Raw genomic sequence first — 17,344 nt, 5'->3', positions numbered from 1 at the left:
TTGGCTGTGGTAGTAGAGTGGTATGGTCCGTAATGGTTGTAGACTCATATATGACCACAAACCACACTGGCATTTTAATCATAAGGACAGGTCAACAAGGATTACCCACTTTACCTAGGAGAACTTCTACATTGCCATCTCAGCCAGTATGTATCACTGCAATGCTGTTAAGTATGTCAGCATACCTCTGAGCATGGCTTAGCATTCCAGAGTAAAACTAGTGCTGCTTCTGTGCAATGAGTATGTTTCCCTGATCAATTTTAATTTAAGCATGGAAAATCGAGAAAAGTGGTAATAATAGTATTTTCCTGTCTGGTTTTAGCTAATTCCTTCTCTGCTTTTCACTTATGGGTTGGGTTTGCTACTATTTGCTACCATTGAGCCATTAGGGGAAGAGAGGAAAAGTACAGAACAGCTGGGTTTAATGAGCTGGAACAGATGTAGGTATTAAAGCAGTGTGTACACTTATGCAAAGAGGAGCTAAATGTATATAAATGATGACCAGTTTAAATCAAAACTTTGGATACAGAGTTTACAACAGACATTATACCCTGAAAAAGGCTCAAAACTTGGTGTCTTAAATTCTTTCATTTACAACAAACAAATCCAAAGCAACTTAATTTATGGGGGTATAAATTATGGAACTGTTATTTTAGTAAGTGGTGAATTTTTCAGTCTGGACTATGTCATGGTTTACCTTTACAGCTGCCTGTGACTCTTCTCTTGCATTTTATGTCAGGCTACATGGGTGTTTCCAAGGCAAGTTCCTAGAATGCCAGTTGAGAAATAATTTATTCTTATGAAGACTACTCCTGAGGTGATGCATCGACACTGTGGAGTGTTTGTGTCGTACTCATGTGCAGCTGGAAAGGAAAGAATCTTAAATACATTGAAAAGAAATGTGATACTTCTATAATTTCAGTGAAATCATTAAAAATAAATCATATGGTAAGAGGATCTCCATACTTCAGCACTAATATAATCTTAAATGGCAAGATCTGGTATTGGGAATATGTTTATTTTTCTGTGGGATTAAAGATGTTGATTTATATTTTTGCAGAGAAATTAAACTATTTAATCTTAGACCAAGATTAACTATTTTTATGCTGGTAGCTTGACAGTTTCCAGTATTTAAGTGAGACTGGGATGAAATCATGATGAAAAAAAAATTCAATCTGTAATTTATTCTTTAAATCAATGCAAATAGTTAGTCCTAGGGCTAGAAATTTAATAAAAACATAATGATTATTAAAGATGGCTTAGAGGAAATTGAATATCCTAAAAAGGTATTGCTTTTGCAATGACAGTATCTGTGTTTAAAATTTGAAACAGCTTTTCCTAATTACCCATGAAAAATTAGTGATTTGCTTTTATGGATTCAGTCCATAAAAATCTTCCTCTACCATCAGACAGCCACCTGGAGATGGGTGGGCAGCAAGCAACTGCCCCAGGTCAATGAAATCATCTGCCTTCAGAGGGGATTCAGCCTGAGAGAATTTGGCTGGCCCACTTTGTCAAGTGGCTGGTGCTTGACTGGGTTTGTAAGGTGCCTCCTTCGTAAAGCTCTTTCCATCAGATGGTAACAGCTGAGTTATGCCTGACTTTGGAAAAGAACAGAAGGAACCCTTATGAAGGGCCCATGTGTGATCCCAATGGCTTTTCCTAGTGAAAGGGCTTTTGTTGTACCAGAACAAAATTTACTCAGGATGCTGGGGAGGACCAGGGTTGAAGGACCTGCCTTGGGACAACATAATATTGGTCTGGATCCCAGATATTCAAATGGAATCTGACCTTTGAGAACATGAAATATATTCCTTAAAGTAAATGAAATGTCTTCTTACCACTGATTTTAAAATATTTATGACACTGGAGATTTTTAATTACACTAGGAGTGGCCATTCAGATGCTATAAGGTTACATAAGGAAAAGCAGAGGGTTGTCTGGACTCACTACGGTAGTCTTTTTACTAACGGGTGGGCCTATGCCACACAATGTTTCATACAAGAGATGACTATGTAAATTACTTCTCTTACTCCATATGAATATTACAAATGATAAATTTAAGCTAAACTCATCCAAAAATATGTGTTTTGATTAGGTGTATTGATAATTCATGTTTAATTGTTCTGCTTTTCTAGAAACAGTCCTATTTTGCTTATATTATGCTGTCAATTCATTTTTGAGGGTGCTCTAGAGTAACCAGAAGAATAATTAGCAGGACTGTAATGGCTCAGTAACCTGTATTTTCAAGTCCTGGTTGACACCTAATACTTAAGAATCCAAACTTCATTCAAAGAATTTTTTCCTGACTGCACCTCAAGCACAAGTCAGAGCTGTAACATGTGCCAATTTCCACACACTTTCAAAAACTCCAGTTAAAATGAGTCAACTGCAACTTTTCATCTTTATTCAGCGATAAATTACCACATGCTAAATCACAATGGTTTAAAGCAGATAAGGAGAACGTTTTGCAGGCATGGAGATTTATGCTATCTTGTGTTAACATCACCATTGGGAGTGTCTGCCTTGAAGTCAGATCCCAAATTTTTGGGGCAGTTCTGATGCTTACATACCATTGGCAAAGTGCAATTCTTCTTAAGTAACATTTTTAACTTACTTTCATTTAGAAATGAGGTTCTGATGCTTCTATTGTCTTCTTGTGGGGTCTGTCTGCCTCTAATCCCGCATCTTTTTATATTGAATGCAGTGCCCTGCTGGAAGCACACCTGAAGTATAATGATTTAAATCCATGTGATTTTTATGGATATAAGCAGGTGGATGGAAGTTACAGGCTGTTCTTAGCCTTACTACAGGAATGACCTCACCATGAAGAGTGTAACTATATTACTAATTTAGAGAGTGCACACAGAGGAGAGGTGTTACATCTGCCTCAAGTGCAGAAAATACTTGCACAAATATCTTTATATATTCTTAAACATGAGGGAATCCTCTAGAAAATAATACCATTAGTTCTGCTAGATTACTTGCTAGATGTGCTTAAGATAAAAATTCACCAGTCCAACCTACCAGTGACTAAAACAAATTCTTTGTATGTGCTTGTGCTGATGTATAAAATAAAGGTCTCTAAAATCAAGACTTTCAAGTGTCAGTGTGAGACCTGATATTCACCATTCATGCCAAGAACAACATTGTCACATCTCAGAGAAGAACACAGCTTTTCTTCAGCAGTAAGCCACTTGCTAATCAAAGTTCAAAATGCATATGGATACTAGTGGGGAAAAATAGGTGCAGATTTTACTGTAGCCTATATGACTGTAAATCAGGAGAAACTTCTTTTTTACATAGTGAGATTAAACTAAATTGACAGCAGTATTGCCAAAAGGATACAGGCTTGGCATCTTGAGGTCCCCTGACACAGTGATTTATTTACTTCTGGGCATTTTCTTCAGATAATTGCACAATGGAATGGTGGTCACTGCATAGAGGAATAACACAATCATCTTTAGGAACATCTAATAAACATCTAACAAACATCGAATAGTAACATCTGCCAATTAGTGCTTTGTTACTGTCCAGACCCCAAGTCAACTCTGCATAGTACAGCCCCTCCACAATCCCTGCAGGTCCCAAATTCAGCTTTTGCCAAATAGCCGCACCAGGCAAAGGACTGGTAAGTCTGCCACATGAGGAAATGATGAGATGATTGGGTTTGTTCAGCCTTGAGAAAAGAAGGCTTAGGGGAACCTTATCACCATCTTCAAGTAATTAAAAGGTGGCAACAAAGAGGATGGAGACTCCCTTTTTTATAGGGAGTCACGTGCAAAAGATGAGGAGTGATGGGTACAAGTTATTCCTCAGGAGACTTGGACTGGAAACAAGAGGAAAATTTTTCACAATGAGAACAATCAGCCATTGGAATCTCCATGGAGAAGTGGTGGATTCCCCAATACTTGACACTTTTAAAATTCAGCTGGACAGGGTGCTGGGTCATCTTGTCTAGATCATGCTTTTCCCAAGAAAGTTTGGATAAGATGATCCTTGAAGTTGTTTCCAACATGGTACTCTATGAGTTTATGAAACAAATATTGAGGGATGCCTCTTGTGAACTCCTTCATTCCAGAAGTCATGGGTTTAGTGAGCAGAGCTTCTTACAGAGAGGTTCACAAACTGTTTTTCAAAGCTGTTGGCACAAGCATGTACATAGTTGAAAATTTGCATTTATACCTAAGTCACCCAGACAGAATATCTTGGGACAAATCTGATCAATTATAACAAAATCTTACCACTCAAATTTCAACAGTTCAGCACTAAAATACTTGTCCCATAAATTTAAGGAAGTATAAACACTCCATGCATGGAAAATAGCCAATTACATTCAGCCAAACTTGCCTGGATTTCTTTAGATGTCTTCTATCCAAATAGTGTTCAATCTTACAGGAGCTGGAAAGATTAAAACCATGTATTTTTACCTTTGTCTACAGAAACTTCCCCCTCCAGGCAGTACCAGTACACCACCACTGCCACTCGAGTTTTAAATACTGACACAGAACCAATAAAAACTATTCCTGTTCTGTATATTCCTCGCAGCACACATTTCTATTTCATACCGTATAAGGTCTTCCAGATTTGTTTCAGTTTTCCACCTTTACCTTTTTGCTGAACCTAGCAGTCTTGTATGTACAGAAAATGATAAATTACACTAGTTTCAAGTGGAAAATATCTGTGTTTGTTTCCTGGGGGAAAGCAAAGCTGATATTATTTCTGTCTCTGTTTGAAGATCTTGTGTGCTTCTTCCAAGTGGCTGAAGTAGCCACTGGATTGATCCCCATTCAAGTAGCCTGGGAGTCTAACTACCTAAGGAACATTCATTTGAGCATATTAAAGGAAAAAAGGAAAATGATGAGGCGAATTATTATCATCATCATCATCATCATCATCATCATCATCATCATCATCACCATCATCATCATATCATCATCATCATTATTAATTATTATCGATGTAATAATAATTATAATAACAATAATTATTATCATCATTGTTTTAATAATTATCATTGCCATCACCATCATCATTATTATTATTGTTATCATTAATTGATGAATTGATTAATTGATGATGATGTACTGTGCAGTGGAAAAAATGTACTGTTTCCACCGACAGTGCTTCATCAAATTATTTGATTGTTTGGCTAAATCCAAAGAGCACAAAAGCCCTTTGTTGTAACAACAAAACCCTGCTGGATAAGAGCTGAATGAAGAAGACTGCAAACTGTGAAGATGTAAATGTGTCCACATTTTGTGACAGGAGCTGCTCCACTCTGGTTAAGGGTTGCCATTCCAGGGTAGGGCAACACTTCCTAGACACATCAATAATAATGAAACATTGTGAAGTTCTCCTCTGAAAAATTCTAAACTGGCATGAATTGAAATACATATAGATTTATTCAGCAGAGCAAAACCATGCCTAGCACAGTACAGCCTTGTTGTAACTCTTTGGGCATGTCACAAGAGAGTCTTTGGCTAGGAGTTGTCTTGCAGGTGAAGCCCACTGTTCTCCAGAGCTACACACAACTCTTACCTTAGTGAGTTGTTTGGGGTAGCAATGGCCAGAATGGTCAACTGGGCCAGCTCATGGAGCTTTAATCCAGCAGGTTAAAGATGGGTTGTTGCTGGTTGTGCTCAGGAGCTGGAGATCTTACCTGCTGATAACAGAGTATGAAATTTATCCAGGCATATGAGAGGGACCATTTTAGATTTTATATCTAACTAGGAAGGCATGGCAGGCAAGCAGTAAGATGGTGTAATTTGACAGCCAGTCCAGCCATTCCAACATCATCTAGCAGCTAAGTTCTAGCAACACAGTTAGGTTGACTTGTCAACAAGTGTCTTCACTAAAATCTAACTCATGGGCTGATGCCACATTTACTTTCATTCTGCTGGTTAGGTTGTAGTGGGAGGAAGTAAATTATATTCCCAGAAAATCCTCCAAATATAGTTGCATTCTGCACTTAGAATTACTTATCACAGACCTTTCTTTCTCCCTGTAATGGTTTTGATCCATGGCTTCCTCAGTAACTAGGTGTAACTAAGGAAGCAGACATCACAAGTATTCCACACGTGTTTTCCACGTAACAGAGGAGGAGTTTAGTTTTTTCCTTCTTCCGGGGAGCTGGGTGTGGGAGAAGCCTGGATGGTCTCTTGTGTTCTTGTGGTGTTCCTGGCCTGGGACGTGGGTGAGATCATTTCATGCTTGTTCTCCTTTGATTGCATTTGTCTGTTTCATTTATTTAGGTTTGGTTTTGTTTCTTCCTCTTTTCTGGTTAACAAGTTGTTTGGGTTTCTTCCTTTTTTCCCTTTTCCCTTTCCCCTGGGGGTGGGGTCCTACATGGTGTGTACACATTGTATATATGTGTTTGCAAATGTCAGGAAAATATAATTTCTTTTTAATTCAGTTCAGTTTCTTTTGAGTTTTTCTCTTTTCAGTTTTCTTGCAGGTTTTTTTTCCTTTGCTACGAGGACTCAGGGGGGAGGGAGAGGGCAGTCCAGGGTTGGTAAGAAGCTAGGCCAAACCTGAGACACTCCCATATAATAAAATATTTTACAAGCAAACTATCAGCTATTTTCTGACTTTTTGTAACAGTAATGACACTAATACATAGTCTATCTCCCTTTATTTTTATTATTGAGTTTGCTGATCTGTAATCACAAAACAGCCACACGCTCCAAAGAAAGATTGAAAAATACACACAAAAAAAAATTAAAAATATTATTTCATGTCCTCTTCTGCAGATCTTGGCAGATAGGAGTTTAATGAAACGGAATTGTTTGGTTTCCTAATACCAGAATCTTGTGCTGTAAAAACCTTACTGAAGAGAACTATAATTTTTGAGGAATCAGTCCAAACTTATTCCCACATCCAATGGATTAAATTAAAATGTTTGCTATGCTTACAGAATCCAAGGATGTAAGTGCACTTTTTAATACATTCTTTAGAGGTACTTTGGGATGTCCAGGTCATCTGCATGGGCTGGTAGATACAACATGGGTGTTAGAAGAAAAGCTGGACTTTCCAAAAGGTGGGCAGCTAGAGGACAGGCAGGATGCACCCACTGTCTTAAATAATAGTAAGCACCCATGCACAGACAGCTGAATCCTGTCCAGGAGTGCAGCACTTGACCAGTTCTCTTTTCACTTGGATCCTTTTCAATCTCTGGATGAATTCAGTAGAAAGAGATGAATCCATTCGTAAAAATGAAGGACAGAGAGGGGGATGTCGCTGTGATCATGAGTTTTCTTGTGCCATCATTCTTCAGTTTCCACCAAAGAAATCCAAGGTCAGCAGTCTAGTCAAGAATGTTTCCAGGCTGCCTGTGGCCATAAGGAACAGGGAAGTTAGGAGGATGTAGGAAAATCCTACATTCTTCAAACACACAGAACTACTGTAACTTGCCATGTTTAAGTCACAGAAGATTTTCTGGAGTTCTGTAGGTCAGTGTTCCCCCAAAGCAAAACAGCCAGCACCTAGTAAAAGAAGCAAGAAATACAGCAAACTAAAAAAAATGTGTTGTTCTTTTTACTGTACATTTTCTCTTCATTGTCACATGTTTAGGACATTAGCAAAAGAAATCAGAGTAGCATAAGTCTTACAAACAGGAGGGTAAAGTAGAAAAAAACAGAGACACTTAGATGGACAGGACCAATTAAGCAATCTATACCTGCCAGGAAAGGACTATCCTTGCAACAGAATGATTGTAATAAAAGCACACAAAAGAATGATTCTTTCTTCTTCAAATGCAAACAAGACTTGGAGCACATTGTGGTATGTGGCATACATGTCTGGGAAATGAGAGGCATCTGATATTTGCTTAGTTTCCGAGAGGAGAGTAGCATTTTGGCACAGCCTAAGAGGCATAGAAAAACAGGTGAAGGTGTGAATTTCACATTACCTGCTTCTATTGCCAACATTACATGCTCTGCTTCTTTAGTTGGAATCCACATTTAGAAGACCAAAAATTTACATTGTGAAGCATTCAAGAGAAGAATTACACAAGCTCTGGTTGTTCAGCTGTGCACCAGGTTGAGAAAATGCTTTCTGGGAAAATCCATTAAAGCAAATCTGATATGACTTGCCTACCTTTAACATATAATGAACTCCACATAGTGTTGGCACAATTAGACACAGTCACCATTTCTGTGGCACTCAGCATTTTTAAAGGAATTCATTCTAAATTCATATTAGTTAGAAGGTTATTCTGGCATTAAAGTGGCTTTGTTTAATTGCAATCAGAAATTTCAATGGGAATTTTGAATCAATGTTACTGGATAAATTTAATGGCAACAAATCATTCACTCTGAGCACAGGTTTCGTAGCTGATCAGTGCCATCCCAGAAACAAACACAGAGAGAGACAGGTTAATATGCCTAAACATGCTTAATATGCAGGGAATGTTTTGGGAAAGGTTTTGGATTAATCTCTTCTCCTTTATTTGCACAGAAAAATCACTCCCTGAGCACTGGAAAGCAGAAGGGGAATGGTGACCCTATGAAGTCAGCTCCCATGGATTCAGCCACTGCCCCATTGCCCACCTCAGGCAGGGCTGTATTTTGTCATGGAACACTGGTGGGTTTGATGGGTGCATCCTTGCATAAGCCTGGATCCCTGTTGCAATGAACATTAGCAATGGAAAGCATCACATCCTTCTGCATAATACAGGTAGATGTACATGGCCACCTAATGCATTTCTAAGGCACCATCAGCCTGATGTATATCCAAGTATGTTGTGGTTACTTATCTTTCATAATCAAACTTCTGAAAATTATATAACATGATATTGTCATCCTCTTTCAGGGGGCTTTTATTTGTTTCCTACTCTGACTTCAGTATCTACCTGACTTCAGTAGTTTCTATATCAAAAGTCAAGAATTTGGTTGGCAGTTGATCCCTCACTTCTCTTTTCTGCACCAGTATTAATTTCTACACTTAATCAGCAGTTTTCAAACAACTTCTTCATTTTGATTCTCTGATTGATACAATATGTAAAGACTTTAACATGTACTTATTTAACTGGGACATCTCTTTATTATGTGTCACCTGAAGGAGCTGAATTGAATTGAATGAGCTGAAGAAAGACATTTTTCAGCCTCACTGCATCCAGTGTTTCTCTGCAATAGTTACCAAAAAACTAAAGCATCAGCCTTTTCAGCCAAGGTTTCAAGCACTGGCTGACCAGTGCTGCTCAGATCACATCAAACTCCTGAGGGGGTAGAGCACTCCCTTTAATGTATGGATACCAATCGAGGAGATTGATATTCCTTTTGTACTTCATCTAGATGTTATCTATTTTCATGCATACTCTTGTGTTGTGTGAATCCTGAGGAAAAGTTCTTATATGAAAGCAGACTAAGACTGCTTCACATTTTGACTACTTTTTCTAAGGGAAAAGTTTCATAAATACAAAAAAATGTTGTCATTCCCATGGCACTTCACTTTTTGTAGTTTTCTGATTTTTTTCTACAAGGACTTGATAATTCTCAAGTCATGTGGAGCCAGTTATGCATATATTTAAGACTGAGGTCAACAGAAAGGGCATTTTTATGCAAAAGTGTGCAATGTCAGTCAAAAACTAGTAGTTTTAGTAAAGTTGGTGGTGGCCTCATCAAATTTCTGGTGAGGATCAGATCCTGATCAACCATTTCTCTTTGTAAAATGAAATTTTAGCAACACAGAGAATAGACTTGCATTTCTTTGAGTACAGCTTCTTTCTGGCCCCACCTATCTTTGTGAGGCTCCTTTCAGCGTAGTTACCTCCTCTGACTTGCCCTCCCCACATTTCTGGGATGAGAAGGCAGCAGCCTACTTTCTGTAGATGCCAAAAATGACAAATGTTTGTAGTTACTAGATGAAAGGATTTACAACAAATTTGGAAACTACTGGCTGCTGCTGGATGGTGGGTGGTAGTTTTGGGGCTCTTTAGCCACTTGCAGCTCTCAAGCTGTTCAAGTGTAATTTGTTATGCTGGAGCTACATCTGTGAGTAGATGGAGGCTGTGCTAACACAAGGCCAACTTGAATATTTAGCAGCAGGGGATCCAGGAGAGACTGCTGAAGCCAGCACTGCTGGCTTGCAAAGGAGCAATTGGATGCTCTGGGAACCTATTGTCATCTCATGCCCACAATCCCTTGACATTTTGAAGTTATGTGGACTCTGTGTAGGGTAAGGAAGCTGGGTTCCTTGAGTTGTATTTCTATTTTATGACCCCTTTTAAGCCTCTTGGAGGTGCTATAAGAGGGGAAAAAGAGGCTGAGTCATAACCCAGTTTCCAGAAACCTTAGCAATACAACACAGTCAGAACCTAAGGTATGATAAGCATAGTGGAAAAAAAGATATGATATTCCTAAAGATAACTGGTCCTTACTGAGAAATTGTACCATTAAAGAGTAAAAAATTGTATTACTGACATAAGCACAGTGACAAATCTGGTAGAGAAGCAATATCTGAAAGCAATATAAGCAATTTTCCCAGAACCTGGTCTTCTATAAGACCAATTTTACTCATTGAGCTATTGCACAATCTATAAACAGATGAGAATACTCTGCTGGTGGATAAGGAAGATGTGTAGCAAAGCAAAAATCCGGTAGTAACTCCTGTAACATACTTGAGTATACTCCCTAGGGGCACAAAATGCATAAATGAGACAATAGCAATATTAAAGGTCAGAAATTGTGGACACAAATCACAAGAGGGAATAAAGAAATCTCCACTCATGGAACACTTTAATGACATGAAACCTCCCTTCACATCTTTAGAGTTTATAGGTATTGACTATGTCCCGAAAGCCCATGAGAGGGGGAGGCAGAAGCAGCTTATTAAGACAGTGAGAAGTGCAGAGGATTTAAAACCTAAATGTTTCACTACCAAATAGAACATATCAATAACTGAAATAGACTATTATTTTTCTAAGACTGGGAGAGGAAATCTTCTTGATTGCCAACATTTAGGTGAAAGCCGCACAAAAGGCTGAGCAGTGTTGTTAGCTGCTGTGAGCAGTGCAGGGTGTGGTGGCAGATACCTTTGGCTCATCACAACTGTTCCACTGGAGCTGTCTGCCTTCATAAATGTATTTCATGAGAAGCCACAGGCAGTTGCCTCTTTACCGTGTGCTGCTGCCTTTCTCAATGGTGTGCTCCATTCTGTGCAGTCACAGCAAAATCATAGAATCATAGAATCAGCTGGGTTGGAAAAGATCTCTGAGTCCAACCCTTGATCCACTACCACCGTGGTTACTAGACCATGCTGCTCAGTGCCACATCCAGTCTCATCTTAAAAACCTCCAGGGATGAAGAATCCACCACTTCCCTGGGCAGCCCATTCCAATGTCTGATCATCCTCTCTGTAAAGAAGTTCTTCCTAATATCCAACCTAAGCATGACTCTTACTAGTTTGGACAATGAAGAGCTTGGGAAAAAAAAACCCTGTTTTGTGCCTGTAGCATTGGAGTGGGCTAAAAATGATCAGACATCACTTTAATTTTAGTACTGCTAATAAGCATTGCTACTGCTGTACAAGGGAATCATATACAAGGACAGCTTGTGCCCCCTAAACCTCAGTGTTACTGTACCTGGAGTCAATATGGAATGGATGTATTTTGCCAGAAAAAGCTCCTTTGGAAACAGATGTTTTTGTCTTTCCTTGATGATATGGATTTGCTGGGAGGAACTAAAGTAAGCAGTAAATGGATGTACTCCCTCATTGCAGGGATGATGGAGATTGACTAAATGTAGCTAAATTCACAGCTTCTATACCTTCCTTTAGAAGTGGTTATCCCTTGAATATTTGTTTGAATCTCTGTAGAGCTCTAGAGCTTAGTATGGTAATACCGTGTCACAAACATTTGTTTTCCATTAAGTTTCTCAATGAGGCTTTGATAAGAACATGCAAATCTTCTTACTGCTAGAAATTATCTTTGGAAAATAAATAATTTATGTATTTTTCTATATTTTATATTTGAAATATAGAAAATATCTTATGTATTTATATATTTTATTATACAATAGTAATTCATCTCATACATTGCTCATTCATCAAAAAATGGGAAAACAACATAAATGTATTGCAAATATTTCTAATTTTTGGAGTTTTGATTCATCAGGATAATATTTATCCATTCATACTAGAGAAAGAAATGTGACAGACCTAAATGAAATTTTATCCAGCAATTTCAGTATGTGAACAAAAGCATTATATGCACAAAACTAAACACAAGTGTTTGAAATCTCTAACTTACACATTCTCTGTTAAATATGTATATACTTCACACAAGAAATTGGATAGAGGTAAGAATTGAATTGGTTATCCTAAGAGTCTGATATGTTTAACTTAGTTAATGTAGTTCAAGAGGGATGAAATGTGCATATGCTATCACTAACTCAAGACTGGGCAAAAATTGTGATTATTTCTTCTGGTTTGACTGATGCGGGGAAGAATCTGTGATATTTTTAAGACACTAAGAATTTCTGTCTGGAAAATCTGACCATTTGGAACTAGCCTAATAACCAATGCTCTGCTATCTCTTATCGTTAGGGCTCAACAGTGACCACTTACACCACTGTGATCCATCTTCACTGATCTGTGGATCCTCACAATGTTCAAGTAGTGATTGAGACTCCTTGATGCTGACTGGAAGCCTGTCAACAGCAAGAATTATGTCTTTTTAAAATAATCCTTCATAAACCCATAGGCCACAGATAACTAAGAATCCATAGGCTGAAAAACCACTGCTTTGAGAAATGATACTTGCTTCATTCCTGTGTTAGCTGGCAATATACACTTAAATAAAATCCACCAATTGTGCTATTTATAGCATTTCATATTCCTATTTCATATTTCATCTGTTCAACATAAATTTCCTGGGAATACTTATCTAAATTCTCATCTACTGCCTATTGTTTCTGTAATGTAGTTTCTGTATGTATAACAAACAACTCTTGCATTATCTTATTTGTTCTCATCTATCTCTGACATGCTTACTTCAATTAGTACACAATAATGAAAATATTACACTACTATTGTAATCACATAAGGAGATATCTGACAAACACTTCAGAATGGCTGAGATCTTTATGCTTTTAATTGCTGCAATAAGTCAGTGCATATCACTGACTGCATTGCATCTGGAATTCTTGTATGACACCCCTGGAATTGTACTCTTCCTGTGTTATGCAGGCTTTTAACCAAACTTACCTCTCTTACTTTAGTATAATGTAAGACCAATAGATTCATAATCCAATTGCTGGGGGTTTTGGTGTGGAGTTTTTTATGTAACTGAGCATAGGAGTGCAAACACAGAATGAGCTTCATGTGAAGGATGTTGTGGCATATTTAAATTTACAACCAAGAATATTTTTATCATGGCTTCTCGGTAAGTCAGACTACCTTTGTATTGGAATTACAACACTAAATTGAGTAGCATGTCACTGATGTCAATACATTTTCAAGTTTAAAGAAATATAGCCTTCTAGTCACATACATGGTGAGAATTCTCTACAATGACTTTCTTGAGGAGATAACTATTATTTAAGTTAATAATCAGATAAAATTAAAGTTAATAATCAGATAAAATTAAATGAATCTTGTTACAGAAAATATGTTGATATCCAGTTCCTCCTTTGTGTCTGCTGAGTAGACACTTTACATTTCAACTTTTATCTGTGTTAAGTAGGTGTTCTATGACTTACATGTGTGCATTGCATGGATACCTCCTTGAGGTCTATAAAATAGAAGTTAAAACTAGTTCATAAATGAGCTTGTAGAATATCAGGTGAAAGTTTTTGGCATTGAAAAAAATTAAATTGTATAGAGAGGCTATCTCCTCTGGTCACCACATTCAATTGAGCTGTGCTGTTGTACTTTGCTGACAATACTAATAATTTAAAACATCAATCTATAGACACAGCTATTCTTAGCAGAAGACAGTGAAAACAAACTGCTTTGCTTACAATATTCACAACACTGAAGAATGCCCTTAGCAAAGTGGTACAAATGTCAATATGCTGCTGAGCTCCTCAAAATCTGCAACAAGTTATTTGAAGCACAGAAAAGCCTTCAGAAAGTCTTTGAAAATGTAGATCAAATTCTAATATAAGTGCTTTCCCCAAATTCTGCCCTTTTGAAAATCTATTCCATCTTAAACTATGATTATAACTCTGTTAGCATTAGATCTGTCAAATGGGAGCACATCTGTGACCTGTGAGCCATTGTGTGCAAAGTCCTTTAAAGTAAAAATACACAGAGTTTCAAGAACAGATTCCACACCTCAAGGACTAGGGTACTAACCTTGGGTTGTTGCCGTGCCTTTCAGCTCACCTTTGTGCCTTTTGCTATTATGATAATGATCTTTCTTTGCTGGAAGCAACTGCGTATTTTAAATCAACATAAAATTCCAAATGATAAATGTGTGTATTTAATGTAGTATTTATCAGACAGGGAAGAATTAATATGTAGATGTAGCTTGAAAAACTTCAGTAATATCATCAAGAAATTAAGTTACAAAAGTCAGAAATTGGCATAGCATGTTCTCAGCCAGTTAAATGCTGCTTATTATTTTAGCAAACATTTCTGCTGGCAGTTGTTAACCTCAGGCAGTAGAAATACATGTTTGCAGAAGAGTAAAGAGCAACGAGGGAATCTGTTTATTTGCTTCCATAAAAGCTTTTCTTAACTGATATGTGGAGTTACTTCTTCAGAATTAATTATAAACCAAGCTCATTTTAAGTGGCACCTTTGCTGGTTGATTTTCCTTTTGTTTTTATTTTTGAGAACCACATTAACAGCATACAACTATTAACTGATTTATAAATGAAATGCAAAATTGGTACTACTATTAGTATAAAACTATGCTCAACTTCTACAATTTTCACAGAATAAAGAACCTTTATGAGTTCTTCTCTTTGGGGAAATATTTTTAAAATTCAGTAACTGCCATATGGTGTAAGAATACTCAGTTCAAAGGAAGAAACAAAACCAGACAGAAAACACAGACTGGTTTATATTTTTATGACTGTAAGCAGTGTTTCTCCAGTATGCTAAGGAACTCATTCCAACCTGTCTTCCAATGTGGCACTAGTATTTCATAATGACTTCCTACAAGTCCTTTGTGATCTTGACCATCTCTGTCCATTGCTCTTTCAAAGATATGCTTTGTGATGCTGCACTTGTCAGAGTGTTTATCTGTTTCCAGAAATAATTTGCTTCCCCTGTCAGGCCTAGGGCACCTTCTTTCCCAAAGACCCTCTTCTGGGTGGCCATCTGGAAGCATCACCTTTGTGCAAAACAGGCAGGCTGCTAGCTTTGTGTTGGCTCACTTCTCCTCAGCACTGGATATTGCCCTGAAGGCAGCATTAAATTTTATTCCGGGACTACACAGCATTATAACTAGATGTGCAAATATGACATTTTGATTGCTAAATTCCAGGCCTATTGACATTTGTGACAGGACTCAGTGAAAGACTCAGCAAAAAAAGGATGAAGATGCAGAGGATGGAATCAGCCAAGGACAGGCAGGGATGATCCGAGACTCCAGAACTGAACACAGTGGTGTTACACCTTACCTGAAATGCAACATTGAGAACCTTCTTTCACGAAGTGTTTGAAAAGCAAACAAAAGCCAGAGCCAAGGTGCTAAAAGCAGACATGCCCAAATTATGGAGAAATTAGATTTCAAGAGTTCTCATCTGTGGGTCTTTCTACAGTCAGAAAGCATAACAGAAAATGAAAGCAATTAAGTCAGAAGCAGGGAAAAGCAGAAGAGTCCTCCTTGAATCTAAGAGATCTGAAATGAACAATGAGAAAAGAGGAAAATTGACTTAGTATAAATAATAGTACAGTGGTTTTTTTCTACCTGTCTTCATAATTACAGTGTAAAACACTGCTTCATTTTTTCTTTGCTGTGTGTATGGTGCTCAGATATAAATCATAGCTGGGCTAATGGCTACACTTCAGTGAAAGTGATGACATGAAAATCTGTAGACTTGGGATGAGGTAGTATTTATAATAAAAATGGTGATAGGAATATTACAATTGTTACTATTATAATAATACATATTTTTATGCTTCTTCATGATACTCTGCTTTAGAAATGTGTATGATTATCACAAGGCATAAGAATCATTAATCATTCAGATTCCCAAGGATATCCCTGGAGAACAATCTCAAATGCAGACATATGAGAGGTCCCAGATTGCCTGATGGGAGTTGGAGAGACTGATTCAAGGCCTTTCATGGATAATCATCACCTTTCCTGAAATGGCATTTAAATATTGTCCTTCAGAGGTCAGTTGAAGTTACTCTGGTGTAAACTGGTGGTAGTCCAACATACTGTGGCTAACCACCACCTGGGTTTAAAGACAGATGAATAAATGATTGGGGTTTACTTTTTTTTTTTAATAGCTGTGCCACTTTGCTGATTATTTGTCTAATTTAGTAACTGTAAAAGTTCATACTCTCACCAGAATTACCATCAGCTAAAGCTGCTGCATATATAGTGAGTGTTGAGAAAGACTTGGTTGTCAACAAGTAGGGTACCATCCAAGGAAAAGATATTCCTATTCCTAAGTATGAGTAAGAACCCTTGGTTTCATTTCACAGATACAGAGTATTTGAAGGGAGAAATAGAACACACAGTCTTTCAGTGACCAGATATCTGTTCTTTCCTGTTACTGGGATTCTCTCAAACTTCAAAAATTTAAAAATTACTTCGAAAAAGCAGAAATGGTTTTCAATTACTCCAAACAGATGGCTTAAAGGGAAAGATGCAAGTTTTGCTGCTGACAGTAAAAATAAAAAAGTTAACTGATCTGAGCTTGGAAAGGAGTAAAAAAAATTTTCTCTTCATTTAATTGTGCAATATAAGCTAAACATTCTTCATGAAATTACTATCAAAATGCAAAAAGAGCAACTACAAAACTGGACTTGCCATGTATATTTTAAGTCAATGAGTGCCATAGTACCAACAGTGTGGAGAATGGAGCCCTTAGAAAAATCACTGATCATTCTTCCTTTCACTGTCCTTTGTCCAGTGCTGCTATAGAAGCCAATGGAAATTTCGCTACAGATTTTTAATGGAATACATTGAGCTCTTTGTGGCAATACAAAAAAAGATATGTTGAAATGTCATAAGTTACTTTTGCCTTTTAAATGTAAAATACTCTATTTACCTGGTCCTGTATCTGAGCCTGTTAAATAGGAAAATTTCCTATTTAAACCAGCTGTTTATTGGTTACAGTGAAGTCTTTCAAGAGATATCTCACAGTAATGTATTTTTTCCATTTCTTCCACAAGGAAAGACTATTATATATAATATATATATAAATGCTCTAATGTTTTT

At 37.4% G+C, this 17,344-nt stretch overlaps 1 long non-coding RNA gene across 1 annotated transcript; it reads left to right on the top strand.

Moving 5' to 3' along the window:
- Positions 1–6,107: 6,107 nt before the first annotated feature.
- LOC139670925 (uncharacterized) lies at positions 6,108–14,638 on the top strand. The gene is made up of 3 exons (XR_011697606.1): positions 6,108–6,196; positions 8,458–8,676; positions 12,544–14,638. It is a non-coding gene; the product is annotated as an uncharacterized lncRNA (long non-coding RNA).
- Positions 14,639–17,344: the final 2,706 nt, after the last annotated feature.

The sequence above is a fragment of the Pithys albifrons genome, chromosome 4, assembly GCF_047495875.1.
Source record: "Pithys albifrons albifrons isolate INPA30051 chromosome 4, PitAlb_v1, whole genome shotgun sequence".
Classification (NCBI taxonomy): domain Eukaryota; kingdom Metazoa; phylum Chordata; class Aves; order Passeriformes; family Thamnophilidae; genus Pithys; species Pithys albifrons.
Note: the sequence above shows the minus strand (reverse complement) of the source record. Positions and strands in the feature narration are given on the sequence as shown.